The following is a 15,998-nucleotide window of genomic DNA, read 5'->3' as shown; positions in this document are numbered from 1 at the left end:
GACTGGAAGCAGGGTTGTGACTCTGTGATGGCCCTTTAATTTGTGGATGATTCTGATTGGTTTAGCAGGAAGAGGAACGCCTCCACCAGCTGATTCCACTTAGGAAGAGAGCATTGCTTAAATTAAGTCTTCCTGAAAGAATTTACGCTGAGCTATGTTTAAATTGGGAGAGACTAGTTGCATATATGCAACAGTTTTACACAGCATGATAAAAAGTACATTTATAAGGATGACAGCTGAATTGATTAAGGAGAGCATCTATTAATATTTAGAAGAATTTACGCTGAGCTATATAAGATGAAGTAGAATTTAGAGAGGCAATGTTAGAGAGTAGTGTGAAAACCTAAAATCTTGCGTAAGGAGGTTTGTTGGAGGGGGTGGATGGGTTAGGCAACACAGGACATTTACCCAAGAGGCCGGGGTTTGTGTCCCATTCTTGTCCCGCGTGTCACTGAAACATACATTTTTAAACCCTACCCACCATCTTTTCTTTTCTTTCTCATTCTCGTGCTGCATGTCAGTTCCTACCTGCAGCGTCAAAAAGTGACGGCAAGAGTCCCTACCAAGCGCGTCTAAATATGACGCTAAAGGAGACTTTTTGCATCAATAACAAACCTGGCCAAGCCTCGCTTTTTGACGAGATGGGAGTGAAAATGTGTGGATATTACACATTTGGGTGAGCTGTGTCCTGACATCATCTCTAATGTTTCCAAAAATGTTTCAAACCCAGAGAAACCTGTTATCTAAATCAAGGACACGCCCCGTGTGATGTGGTCGCGGTCGACTGTCCCCTTCTGCATGTGTCGGCGTTATGGTTGTTATGGTCATAAATTCACTTTCCACCTCTAAGCCACGTAAATACCATACACATTTTAGATATTTGTAGTTTTTTTTTACTACAAAATTAAACCTGTTGCCGTAGTCATTGGACATATGAGTCTTAAAGGGTAACTTCTTTTTTTATTCATCCTGGACCTTATTTTCCTATATTTTTGTGTCTAGGTGACTAATGGGATGATTCATTAACAGTGGTCCAGTATTAAGTAAGACGGTTGAAACAAGCTACAATGTAAGTTAATAGGGAAATTGTGCAGCTTGAATTTACCTTCACAAAAGTGCTCATTTTGCTCCTGACAGACTCAAATTAATATTCTAAGTGGCTGACAACATGATGGAAAGGATTTCTAAGGAGGTCGACCTTTCAGTTAAAGAGTAAGATCCTTTTTTTAAACCCAAAAACATCCGCAAAATTGCGTTTGTTAAAGCAACCACGGAAATAAACAAAAAAAAACATTAAAAGCTGTTTTGGGTCATCTTTTCACTTTTCCAACCATCACATTTTTTGCGATTTATATGTGAAGATGTTTTGGCTCTGGACGAGCTAAAAGTACTGTGCCATCCTTGATATGTCTGCTAATATCCTGACGGCCAGCTAAACACTTTCCCCACACCAAGACTCTGAAGATTAATTCTAGTTCCACAGGTTTATTGGAGCTCGAGAAAAGGTGAAACTGCAACATACAAAAGGCAGGGACAAATTAGCGCCATGCTAATTTTATTACACGTGAATAAAGGCTTAACAAACATACAATCACTTTAAAAATGAAGAATACCTCTACACAATATCAAAAAACAAGTATACATACCGACGATGCTATTCCAGACACAAGATGTTGAGAGATGCGATTGGATATGCATGAATCTAACACACGGAACAAATGAACGTTGAGTTGCTGAGTGTTTACTTCCTAACTACGGGTCAAGACATAGGACATTTACAGCAGCGCAATCTCGCATGAACATGACCAAAATAGTAACGCACTAGGAACCCCCGTTGACAGTTAAAGGTAAAGCATATTTAACTTCTTAAACTTAACTTAATGACATTTTCCTACTCGTAACAAAACAAGTACTGTTTTTTTAAATGGAGTCTGGTGGGTTCTAGCAATAGCGACTTCAGAGCGGATTCTGAGTCATAGAGGCTTTTATAAAGGTCTATTTCTGTAGGGATCCTTTCCATAATGTTGTCAGACACTTTATATACTATTCTATACAATAATAATCTAGTCCTGTCAGTGGCAAGTAAAGCACTTTTAGTGGATTAAATTGATGATGAAAATTTGCCCCATTGCAGCCCGGTCTGCTAATACTGTACCAATTTCACAGATTATTACTCAATAATCAGTCAATACCACACAAAAGACGAAATAGGGTCCAGGTCAAAAAAAAAAACATGTTGGGGGGGTGCAGGTTCCACCCCTTGCCCCCCTTCTTGCCCTACCCCTGATTTTACGCCAATATGTCTCAACTGCAATTTTTGCTAAATCAAATTCGGCTCCCCTGTATTGAATTCCACCTGGTTGAGTTCTCCTCTGATTTAGCAATGTGCTATTACAACATTGTCAGACACACAATGGATTTTTTTTTTCTAAATCAGAGGAGGCAAGCTTCATAGTTTGAAAGACTAAAAGTGCAATCTCACACTCAGAAAATGCTGTAGGCAGAATTACTGGCACAGGATGACTTAATGAACACTGACAATCTACAAGTAGAACATAATGCATCTATTTCATCAAACAGCCATGCAGCACTCTAGTCTGCTGTTTTCATGTATTCTTTCAGTATGCAGTTACATCAACAAGGATAACCTGAGCCCGCACAAAACGATGAATTATTCTTCTATTCAAAAGGTCAATCACATTAGCTGATCAGTCTTGCTACATACTAGCAAGTCGACGTTAAAATGCATCTTTTTGTTCTTTTCCTTGAAAAGAATAGAGGCTGAGTTTGTTCTTCACCCACGTTTGGCACCTTGACACTTGCATTTGTTGAGAAAAAATCCTTACTTCCATTACATCAACAGTGGGAAACACTTAATGCCAGTAAATCAGTGTAAGCTCAGCTCACTCCAACTCTGCTCTCACAGCTTACAGGAATGTTCAACTTGGCAATTATTTTGCACTTCTGCAGTAAAGAAATATCAGGCAGGCTGAGTGTACAGTTTTAGCTGTTGTTGAAATCCCTTTACATGCATTTACCCTGAATCTCTACTGAATTAATACTGCTGAAATTCCATAATTACATGTTACATCATAGGATCAAATTCACACTAGATTCAGTCACCAAGTGTATCCCTTTGCGGCTCGATGTTTCCACTTGGTTGGCTGTAGGGGATGGCTAAAAGTGAAGATTGGGACTTCCGCATTGATTCCATGTGCACTGCATGTCACAGCTGGTTTAGCTCAGTGGACGTTTCATGCTTAGCACAGCTCCCTGTGTCCTGTCACTTCACTCAACATCCAGCAAGCCACTGGGTCAGGCTGAAACTGTCCTCTTTCATGAACCAGGAGATAATGGCCTGTGTGGGCACTGGACAGACATGACACAAATTGCGATGTCCTCTGACTGGGATTAGTGGTAATTACTGTTCGCCTTGGCAGATCAATGGGATAGCAGCGCAACACGTAGAGGCCACCCTGTGTCACACGCTAGCCTAATACCAACACTCATTAGGGGACAATCTTAGGGAGACAATACTTGGCTGACTTAAAAAGAAGGGTACTGTGAAGACATTTAGGCAGTCACTGTATTAATCTTACAGATTTAGATCACTGTATTAAAACCAATCCATCTGGACTTTTAGCTCCCTGCAACACAGCTGCTATAGAGGCAGCAGTAATCTCAATTGGTAAGTCAAACCCAAAGTCTGTATATAAAGATGGATGACGTGCCTCCACTTCCTACCATTGTACAGTAGTGGACCCAAAATTTTCTGAAGCTGCCATCTTGTAATGTTTTAGCCGGAGTCTACGCGTTAATAGTAGTCTATATTGATTAGGATTCATTTTCGGGATTATTCCAGTGACTGGAAGATCCGTCAGATGTTGTATTGTGTTGGCATTCTAACCCTTTGAGAGAGCTAGCTTGACTGCCTGTCTGCGCTGTGGTATAAAAGTCCCGCCCATACAACCGCCCGACCAATCACAAGTCAAGCCCGGCTGTCAATCATACCGTTTAATTCCATTGTTATTGCATCAAATAACTAATAACACTTATCAGAAGAATCAACACTTGAAAAACCATCAGCGTGATAAGAACTTCCTAAGATGATCTTATCATATCATATATGGTCAGGTTTTATAGTGTACCTCTGTAAACCTTCAGGCCAGGCTAGCAGGGTCAGCAGCAGACTGGTGAGTTCCCTATCCTGCTGGGCGATTCTAGGTCTATTCCATCACCATCCATCCATCTTCAGCCACATTAAGCACAACTACTCTGTAAAATACACAATTCAGTACGCATTTTACAGAGCTGACAGAGAGGCAACTGGCAAGTTTCTGCACCTTCTACACCAAATAAGTGGTTGGAAGCCCTCCTAGAGTAGAGGAATTGTCAGTGGCTGTGCAAAATAGTCTCAGGAAGGAACTTGTTTTGGTGGAACATCCCCCCCCCACCCCCCCACCTCAAAATAAACTGTAATAAAGTGGAATTAACCATGAAGGTGTGCACCAAACATCTGGACGCCTTAATCCTCATATTATTACAGTATAAAGATGTATGGGAATCTATAATGGCTTTACTGCTCGCAGTTTTAAACAATAGCATGTCCCTGTTAATTAATGTTAAATTAATGTGAAATCCGTGCCCTGCAACCTCAATAAGCACTGTCATACAAGTCAAATGACTATTGTGCATCACAACCTTCGCGTCGTCTTTAATCTCCCTCTGCCGTTTGTTTGAACCCACTCCCTCATCAGAAACTCCACCGATGCCAACCGGTGCTGTCGGGGAGCAGCGCATCGCTCCTTCACCTCTGCAGCGGGGGTGGTGGTGGTGGTGGTGGTGGGGGGGGGGGAGACCAACCCCTGATTAATGGCTATGTCTTTGCTCTCATGGGTTTTTAATTAAGGCCGCCAGATAGACACATAGACATACAAGCATGTAAACTCTACACACAGGCACACAAAGCGCCTGTGGCTCCACACAAGGGCGAGGAGAATGGGATATAATTGAGAGAGTGTAATTTAAGGGACAAATACACATTGAGTGCTTCTTTATGGCTTGACAACATTTGCCTTTGACCCCTTTCTTGTGTCAGTCATCTCCTCCCACTGTGTGAGAATGCACTTGGTTAGTTAATTACAACAGCATCAATCTACTGCACAGGGAGGTGTGAGTTCAGCAGGTACTTCATTGTAGAGGTCAGGCACTCCGCTTTTTAGAAATTGTAAACGACTTGTTAATACTACTCAAAATATGCATATGTATGGTATATGTAACACATGTATACAGTATATCAAATGGTGAGAAAATGATCGGATATACCGGTGCTAGGGCTGCAACCGATCACAAAAGTCATGGTACGGATCGGATCACAGGTATGATACATTTGTAGGCTCAGCTCAAAAAAAGGGGTGAATTTAAATGCTGTATTAAAAATAAGAACTTAATAACTTCTTTCAACAGTAAATTGCAGTTAAAAGACCAAAACAGAAAACTGTATTTTACAATAACGAGGTTGGCCAGTTTCAAGTTAACCAACATTTAGTCACGTCTGTGTTTTTTGTTGTTGTCAACAACAACAGTGATCAAGTGCTAGTTTGTGTCTTTAGCTGCAGACTGTTGTACGTCCCGGTGTTGGAATTCTCTTCAATGAAATACAGTCACACTTTTACACCTTGTTGATCCATATGGACCACGGATCAACTACGGCCCGTTACACCGCTAACCTGCAACTAGCAACCCGTACTCATTCCCAACTCGTCAAATACTGACGCTTGGTCAGTGGCTCTCAGCGTCAGATGCAAATCACCACCATGCAAAAATCACCTTTTAGCGTCTGAATGAAAATGAACTGGGCAGCAGCAGCTCAAACGCAGCGCTGTAAGATTGCATTATTAAGTATTAAGAGCGACAACGGTAGTGAGTAGTACGGGTGAAAAAAGTGAAAATTAACATCTGTGCAGGACTGTCACCCAGGACATGGGGGTCCAAGTCCCGTTCTTGTGCTACGTGTCAGTTAAACATACAGTACATCCTGAACCCAGAGCATCAAAAAGAGACTCCAAGAGTCCACGGAAGGAGACTTTTTGCATCAGAAACAAACGTCAAAGATACCCGACCAAGTGTCTGTTTTTACCGGGCTGAGAGTGCGAATGTGTTGTTGCCACAATGACTCAAATGGCAAAGTCAGCAGTTACAACAGAATGGAATTGTTGTTTCTTCACGACTTCATTGTGTGAATTCTCACAGACAACGGGACAGAAAAAAACTCGGCTCGGAGTGTTGCTGCTCGCAGCGTTGTTCGGGTGGCGCGCCCGTTTTGCTTTTAGATTAGAGTGCAATTCTACCTTACCAGACAAAGGCCTTTACATTTTCCTCTCATTTACTTCATAACATACGCGAAATATGCTCCGGCCATTTGTTATATACTATATGTTCTTCTTTGAGCCCTTTTGTTGTCACACGATTTATTTAGTTATCATCCCAATACCTGTCAGTCATTTTGATGAGCGATCTATTTTGACACCGTCTACCCGGAGGAAAATTTGAATGAGAAAAAGTTGCATAACGTGGAGTCTTTTGCTGGTTTGAAAATGAAAACAAAATATTGTAATTGTTAGGGAGAAGTAGGTGGACAATGCCGTCAACTGCACTGGATTAAGTAACCTGATGAAGGCAGATGGATGCTGCTTGTCTGCCTTGCAGAGTCCCAGATTAAACGAGCCGATTCTTGCAGACACAGGAGGAAGGCCATGCAGGCGTTTTGATCTCATTTCATTCAATTGGGCAATGGGCAAAAGGCAGCGGACACACATCTTTGTGCTTTTAAGAGCTCAACATGTAACTGAGAAACCGGAGAGAGGAAGACACACACACACACACACAGCAAGATATGGTGTCACCCTTTACAGGGCCATTCTCCTCCAGTGATTCGGATTAAAGGCTTTCTTGGTAATGCTCGGTGGAGGTTTCATTGTGTTTGGTATAATTGGCATAGAGCATGTCTCCGCTGTGATGCTTGATTATTTTAAACAGTATAATGAGGTTTATGTAGCGCCAAGGGACAAGAAGCCAAGTTCTGTATCTCTCATCACTGCGACAGTCTGGATATGATTTATGGAAAGGCACTTTGTCTCTATTTTTTGATGACAGCTTTGTCTTAGAGAGGAGGAAGTCACTGTTTTATGTTGTTTATTTTAGCAATGGTTAGGAATGGGGGAAAAGGAATGCTTTCTTTCTGAGAGTGAAATGAGCCACGTCCATCTCATGTATCTTATAATTCAGACAGTTATATAGCTTAGGTCAGAATGTGGTCAGCCTAGCTTAGCATGGACCCTGAAGGCAGAGGGATAAATCCAGGGTTGGACTCCAGGTTGGAATTCAGGGTTGCTTTTAAGTCTGGATGTGCAGAAATGGAGACTCATGACAACAATGACACAAACACCCTGAGTGTCATCACTCGCATTGTGCCCTTCCCTCATTCGCCACGTCACATCACAGGACCTGTTGAAAAGGCCCTTGACTACGGGTTCCTGGATTATATTGAACGTGGATTACAGGCTTTTCTCACCCTGTTGGTCGATGCTTCATTTTTACAGTTACATTTAGCAGATATTTTCGAATGCTAATACTGCAGGTGGTAAGCAGGTGGTAAGCTAGTATTCTGGCAATTTTTGTCTCCTGTGTCCACTGGCGTTAGGCCCTACACTGTGTTTACATCGCCATGCCCCATAAATGGTCTACGATATGCGTTTTCAGGTGTGTTAGTATGAATGGATATTATCTCTGAAATAGTGCTAACACGCTCACGAGGATGGAGATTTCCATTTTAATACACCGTTAGTAGTCTAATAGTTGTACTTAAGGAGAGTTTGATGCAATATTAGGGTAATAATGTGTATCATGATATGTTGGCCCCCCATAATGTAAGTATAAACGTTTCAGGAGACCTTTGTTTGGCTGGTGTGGTGGCTTAATGAAGCCATTGGCAGGTGACTTGTCTGCTTAATTCAAATGACAGATTTCATTGTTGGAAAAATTTGGGATCACATATCACATATCTTTAAACGCCATATTTAGTTTTAGAAGGTTATTTTAAAGAGATACTCTTTTTCTCGTACATCCTCCTGCAAATTGTTGTAACAAGACAGAGATTCAACCACAACCCTGGAAAAGTCATCACATTACAAGCAGCAGCAGCTGGTTGTCTTTAGAAAGACAGAAGAAGAATGCTGTGGTTACAGCAGAGGCTACCTATGGAGGATGTGGATGGAATTGGCGGAAACTTGTTTGTGAGGATGGATAAATGGTGGCTCTAAACAAAGTACCCCTGAGTTGCTAGCATGTGTCTGGGCGCTCAGTAAAATAAGAAAAGTGATTGGGTTGTGGGGCGACACAACTTGTACCAATTTTCTGAGTTAATGGGAGATGTCTCCTTCATGCCTTTTCGTGTTTTCCAGGGCTGTAGCACACGCCGAACGTCGCTGTGGTTTGGCGCTGCGGTCTTTGCAGCCATGGCGTGGCGATGTAGACAAACAGCCTCATCCTGACCCCATACCAACTCACTGGTGTTCCTAAATATCTCCGCAAACATGTGTTGTTTTCCTGAGGTGTGGCATCAGTGGAGGAAGGAGCTCAAATTTGGCAGGGATTCATTTTTTGAGATCTCAGAGGCTGCGGGGCTGCTGGCCAAACAGTCTGATTGTAAAAGCGTGACTGGACAAACATGGCCATCCTCCTCCCGAGGTAGAGCCAACAACCACAAGCCATCACCACATCCACTATGATACCCAAAATCAACAGCGCGTAAGGAAATAAATACTGGCATGAGATATGGACGAGCCTTGTCCTGCATGAATTATGGTGCAATCCCAGAAAGGGTTTTTCACACTTTAATCTGTCTCTCTGTCTTTGGACATGTGTTGGGATGTCTCTCTCTCTGAAAGGAATGCCGTGATACAGCATGGGCTGTGGCACAATGGCATGAACAAACAAACCCTGTGCTGTTCTTAATGAGTGCAGATAAAGCCACAGCTGAGACGGATTTGGGGCTTGGCCGTGCTGTAATGTCTCTCTTGAACAAACAGATTATCGTAGTAATGACACATGCCTCGTGCGACAAAGGAGATTGGAGATTGTTTTCATTTTAAAATGCCTAATAAGTCTAATATTTGTACTTCAGGAGAGTTTGATGCAATTTTAGGTTAGTACTGTTCATCATGATATTTTTGTCCTCAATGAGGGCTCTTTTATAGAGACCTTAGTGGTCCCCTTATACTGTATCTGAAGTCTCTTTTATATAGACCTTACTGGTCCCCTAATACAGTATCTGAAGTCCATCCATCCATCCATCTTCGGCCGCTTATCCGATATCGGGTCGCGGGGGCAGCAGCTCCAGCAGGGGACCCCAAACTTCCCTTTCGCGAGCCACATCAACCAGCTCCGACTGGGGGATCCCGAGGCGTTCACCGGCCAGGTTGGAGATATAATCTCTCCACCTAGTCCTAGGTTTTCCCCGGGGCCTCCTCCCAGCTGGACGTGCCTGGAACACCTCCCTAGGGAGGCATCCTTACCAGATGCCCGAACCACCTCAACTGGCTCCTTTCAACGCGAAGGAGCAGCGGCTCTACTCCGAGCTCCTCTCGGATGACTGTGCTTCTCACCTTATCTCTAAGGGAGACGCCAGCCACCCTCCTGAGGAAACCCATTTCGGCCGCTTGTACCCTGGATCTCTGAAGTCTATTTCCCAAAATCCAGCCTTGGTCCAGAATTCCAGCCACTAGAGCCAGTCCCACAATGAGCTTTTCTTAGTATGTGCCATTTCTGAGTCTGTAGCTTTTGAGGAGGAGGGGGGGTGTGTGGCCTTGACCAACTGCCACTTTGCTCGTTTGAAAACCATGTAGTCTCTCTCTCATGGGGGGCCAAATTCTTTGGGCGGGCAAAGCAGAGAAAGGGGAGGAAACCTTTCCCCTTATGACCTCACAAGTGATTGGCCCATCTAAGCTTTCATTTTCTCAAAGGCAGAGCAGGATACCCAGGTGTGTGTTTACACCCATCACCATTTCTAGCCACTGGGGGGCCATAGGCAGGCTGGGGGAACTCACATTAATGTTAAACTACCTCATAAAGTGACATGTTCATGCAAAGGACCTTTTAATGAAGCCATTGTTTCTCTGGGTTTGAACATTGTGGGAAACATTTGGGATAATGTAAGTACACAACCATAAAAAATATATTAGATAGGTAAAGATTAAATGCGGAAATAACACATATATATATATATATATATATATATATATATATATATATATATATGTCATTAAACGTCATATTTAGTTGGGAAGATTTGTTTTAAAAAATACTTTTTCATCCCCCTGCCGATCGATAACGACACACATTCAACCACTACCATGGAAAGGTCAGGGCAGGCATGAAGAAAACATTTTTTTTGTTTCTGACAAACAAATAAAAAAATGTCTGTCCGTATTTAAGGTTCAGAAAGCAAACTCTGCTTTTTATTCTTTTTATTTTTTGCAGGTTGTATGTATTTATTTACCAATTTTACATTTGCCAGCATCCTCCCGCGGTGACCTTTTAAGGTGGAGGTAGGAGAAAGCATGCCCGCAGCTCCATATTATCGGATGAGGCAGCTGACAAATGTGGCAGTGTTCACGCGTGAGCATCTATTAATCTCCCAAACGATGCAAGGCGTAATGGGAAGAGGACTTAAGAGAGGACACAGCCGCTTTCTGCTCTTCCTCCAGGACACGGGCACAGAGTAATATCCCATTGCAATCAGATTACTCCTTTCTCCCTCTGACTATTTCCTGACACCAGCCAGACACTCCCCCTCCAATTTATCTCACTGGCTACTGTTAATTCCCACTCGTGGTTATCAGTCTTGTTTTTCTCCTATCGCAGAATTTAATCTCGTCCATCTTTACAAACCATTTTTTCCTCTCTCTATGTAGTCAGATTACAGTGAGAAATTGTCCATGAAAGATTAAACATACAGAACTTTACACACTGTGTACACATTGTAAAACAAGGTCATGTACGGGTGCTCAGACATTGCAATAAATTGTAAAGAAAAAAACAAAACTAGATCCAAATGGACTTGGGTGCATTCCTCTTGCAGAGAGGGAGGAGCACGCTAGTGGAACAGTATCCCCAACACGAGCCCTGATGTTAAAGACGCCGTAGGTAGGATTGTGAAGATCCAGGACTTAGCCATAAAAGAGGAACATCGACAACTTATCATTCCCCCCCCACACACACTTTCCGCTAAAGCCCAAAATGGTCTCCTAAGCCCCTCCCCCCACAAGGGAGAGCTGTGTACAATAGAGCGTGGGGGGAAACATATCTGCAGCTCATGCGCAGGGAAGGTGGAGGGGAGGCGCTATGAAATGTGTGTGCATGAGCAGTGATTGACACCCCCCCCCCCTGTCCCTGATTGGTGCATCTGAACAGGGAGCGGTGGGTGTTTGTAAATTGCACTACAGGCTGTAGGTGGCACCCCAAGGGACCAGATTTTTTTAAATTACCTGCTTCATGTAGTTCTACTGGAACTTAGGGTCAGTTTCAGCAAATATGACAGAACGTTAGTTTAATAAGGCTTACCTACTGCACCTTTAAATAACCCCTATTATGATAGTTGGAATTGTCCTCAAAAACACTTCACTCCAAAGGGAGCTTTCTCTCTCACAGACAGAACTTTTTCTCAGCAGCTAATTATAAACGCCACATCCATATTCCTGTTTGATATTCCTCAATCAGTGATTGAGAAAGCCAGCGCAGTTGTTCATATCTGCTGCCCATCGGTGCTGCCTGAGCAAGCACAGCCCGCCCAGTGGCTGGTTTTAATGTGGTTGACCAATCACAACCGAGAGGACCAGCTGACCAATCAGAGCAGACTGGGGGTTTTCAGTAAGGCGGGCCAACAGTCCAGACAGTGTTTCAGGCAGAGGAGATGCAGCAATGGGCAGCATGAGAAAAAAAATATATATATGTTTTTTGAACATCAAAGCACGTAAACATTTTCTAGGAGACCCCAAGAGTACAAATATGACACCACCAAGGAGTATAAGAGGGAATTATTAGGACTTGAGATGTAGCTGTGTTTTTACATTTTTTTGAGACTTAGGTATGTCATTAATTACAAAATATATATGAAAATAAAAGGAATGTAGCGAAGTATGCTATACTATACTCCGTCTCCCCCCTCTCTATAACAGCCAGCGTTTCCCTCCACCTTTGACTGTGACCATTCTAATAAGCAATTAACTCTTTAGATGTCTGGCACAGTCAGACAACCGGCCTTATTCTTTTCAAGCATAACCCAACCACGAAGGGTAAATGCTCTGAACAGCGGACCTTGACGTACGTTGTTCCTGATCCTTCTCCTATTTCTTTTGTCGGCTATAGTAAAGGCATATATTGCCCCCCTCAAAAAACATTTCAAAGTAAAGACCTCCACACATAGGAGAAAGATCTTGGACTGGTGGATCAGATCAATACCCAGACTCAGAATAAATGACTACCTCATGCTCTATCCCCGAGAGAAAAATAACAAATTATTTGAAAACCCCCTTATATATTTGGCCAGTAATCTAAAGTACTATTTTGGAATATATGAGATAATTAAAGAGACTTTAGGTGAGGGTTACAGGGGACTTATTTGATTATGTATGATTCGGACATGCAACCCAATCCAAATTTACAAAATTCCTGCAGCATCACCTCTTCCTCTCTTTCCTGTCTAGTGTCATAAAGATGAATTTGAGATTTCTAAGTTAGAGATTTAAATGTATGGGCCCCATAGATGGGTCTGATAGCTTTATTAAATTCTTTATTTTGGGCTTCCGTACATTTTTTGGTTTGACTGAAACTACTGGGCTCTACATGAATGCTGCCATCAGTGTGTGACTGGCCCCGGCCGGGCCCTCTTGGTCCTCCACCACTCATAATGAGCTCTGATGCGTCCTCGGGCCCATGTTGCTACATCAGCTACAATGGGAGCACCTGTGATCAAGTAGCTGAGCAGAACGGAGAAAGCTCAGCTGACACCTTGGGAGATGGGGGGGGGGTGTTGTTGCTGGCCATCTATAATATGGCTTACAAAGGGAAATGCAATAATGGTGATGCAGCAATATAGACCAACAGAAAGCCTCCGAGTCAGCGACTCCTGAATCCTAGGTCTGATGAGGACGTGGATATCAGTTATATGGGCCGCCTGCACCTGAACGCCTCACTCCGTCTCATTACAGTTGGAGCAAATGCAACCACACAGAAACACAACCTTCCCATTCGATCGTCTCAGGGGGAGAAATACAACAATACATGTGAGGGTAACTAGAGATGTATCGGAAAAGCCTCCAATTCTACCTAAACTGCTGGTATCTGCGTTGGGACGTAGTGGAGTTTATGCACCGATACCATACCACGTAATTTAGCCCCAAAGAAAATCTACTTTAAAGTAGTTTATTAGTGTTTTTTTCTGTTATGATTGACTGTCAAACTGGATAATAAAAGAAGGTTCTATGGAATTCATTCTTCATTCTTTGAGTTTAACCTGAGCCAGACCGACAAGAATGAGAATAATGTCACATCCATTAACAGCTGTAGTAGTCTATAGCTGTTAAAAAAACATAACTCACTGGCAACAGATTGGTACTCGGTACAGGCCAAGACGCAAGTTCAGGTATTGGGATCGGTATCGGGAAGCACAAAAAATAAATTGTAGTATCTCTAGTAGTAATCTGTAACGATTTATGTAAAAAACACAGCCTTGCATTGCCAGAACTTCCTCCACAGCGCTACGGAGGAGGGTCTGGTTAGTCCACATAGCATTCTGGGATGGGAGAAAATCATGCTCTGGTTTATTGGCATTTCTTTGAATAAATCACAATCGTTTTGGATGGAGCCACGGTGATTCTGCTAAATAGCCTCCGGAAAGAAGTTGTTTTGGTGGAACATTTGTACGTTCAGAAGTAGTTTTAGTCGTCAACAAAAAACTCAGATTGGACAGATAGTCTAGCTAGCTGTTTGGATTTACCCTGCAGAGATCTGAGGACCAGGTAACGCAGAAATCCACCAGAGGTTAGAATGCCAAAACGGGGACCGACATGCAACCTAGAAATGGGACTTTGGGCGGAATTTCCTGCAGCACCAGAGTAATCCACAAAGTGGAACGTCGTAGATATAGACTATAAAAAACACAACCAAGTACATATATTAATGTAGACATACAGCATCAAAAATCCAACCCACTTCATTGATGCACGATGCCATCCTCAGCAACCATTCTAAGTTTGATGTCTTCTCATACTTTTGAAACTTTTGTCGTCGGAGTTTGACCTCACAGAGCCCATTTTTGGTAAATGTCAGGACAGACAGACTCAAAGCGAGGACGGCTGAGAAAGTGCACGGAGAATGGGACTGTGACATTTGCTGACACGCTGGGACAGAGTGAGAGAATTTCTTAAGCGCCCACCTCGACCTGGATATCCCGAGGGCCTGCTGGTGTTGGAGTGATGACAGCATGTCTCTTTAATTGAAAGTTTAGCAAACTTTGACCTCATGACTCAAAGCTTATTTCTTCTCATATAGAAAATCCCTCTCATTCTGTGTTTTTTTTTTTACCAAAAGGTCGTATTTTCCGCTAAGGGCGGAAGTTGTTTTGCAGCTAGTTTTGCAATTTTCTGTGTCCGATGGCGGAAGCACAAATGGGCTGAACCCCTTATACGCACCAGGAAGTCCCAAAACGCAATTATACAACACAGGTACTGTATGTAATGCATGTACAGAAAAAAAAATCCATATGGAACACATAAAGAACCAAGTAAGTTACATTAATGCTGTGATTACACAACATCAAGTAAGCCTGTTACGAACTCTGCTCTATTACACGTTGTATTTGGGTACAATCTAGAGCAGTGGTCTTCACGATTTTTTTTAATGAGAGCCGCAATGATAGGACCAATAGGAGAGCAACTTTTACTGCAAAGTATCAAAAGTTAAATCCAGTCATGACTAGCATGTCTGCTTAATTATCCGTCATCCCTGCACATACAAAATGCCACTTTTTCAAAATGTTTATGTATTAAGCCATCCAAGAGCACATTCAGTGTTAACGACTGGATGGACGCTGTTATGGACGGAAGGGCAGAGCAAGTTGAATTTTCTTTTCTTGTCTATTTTTCCGTCTTGTAATGCAACTGCTGTTGAGTGTGTTTTTATATATATATATATAAATTGTTTGTAATAGAGCAGACTTGGGGTTCTGTTATAGCACTGCTTGTTTTTGAAATCTCTCTATTGACTGCGTGACCATATCATCATATTCCACCCATGCTCTGCTACGTCATGCTACACCCTGTAACGCCCTGCAGCGCCCTGCTATGACATGGACTACTATGACTACCATTTCTAGTCACTGTTGCATTATCTTTATTGGGACTGTTATCGCCACTATCATCACCCCCCCCGGCCTGTCAGACACCGCCTACAAAGAGCCTGGGTCTGTCCCAGGTTTCTTCCTTAGAGGAGATTTTCCTCACCACTGTCACACTAAATTCTTGCTCTTGGGGAATTAATTGGACGTTTTGGGGCTTTGTAAATTATAGTGTGTGGTCTAGACCTACTCTATCTGTAAAGTGTCTCAAGATAACTTGTATAAATTGATACTATAAAATTAAGTTGAATTGAATTGAATATTGCCATTAAAGCCACAAATTACATTTCTAAAAACATGGAGAAAATGTTAGGGATGTCAACAAAATGAAACGAGAAGTTTGAACTTGGCTTTATCCAATTTTCCAATTTATGTTCTAGAAATACATGTCACATGCAGATTTTTAGTAAGATAATGCCTGATTTGCATATTTAAACAAAACATTTCAGAAAACTTGTAATATAAAAACATTTGTTCGGAATGTAAGTAATCAACTGAGGAATATTCATGTTAGTTAAATATTTTCCCTATTCACCTGCAGTGT

At 42.4% G+C, this 15,998-nt stretch overlaps 1 long non-coding RNA gene across 1 annotated transcript; it reads right to left on the bottom strand.

Annotated features, from left to right (window-relative positions):
* Positions 1–2,360: 2,360 nt before the first annotated feature.
* On the bottom strand, positions 2,361–14,072 carry LOC116697867 (uncharacterized). Its single transcript, XR_004334068.1, has 3 exons — positions 13,786–14,072; positions 6,652–6,655; positions 2,361–2,370 (listed from the first exon to the last, which is right to left on the bottom strand). It is a non-coding gene; the product is annotated as an uncharacterized LOC116697867 (long non-coding RNA).
* Between the last annotated feature and the right edge of the window lie 1,926 nt (positions 14,073–15,998).

The sequence above is a fragment of the Etheostoma spectabile genome, chromosome 11 (assembly GCF_008692095.1).
Source record: "Etheostoma spectabile isolate EspeVRDwgs_2016 chromosome 11, UIUC_Espe_1.0, whole genome shotgun sequence".
NCBI lineage: Eukaryota > Metazoa > Chordata > Actinopteri > Perciformes > Percidae > Etheostoma > Etheostoma spectabile.
The sequence above is the reverse complement of the archived record's forward strand: the minus strand, read 5'-3'. Positions and strand labels throughout refer to the sequence as shown.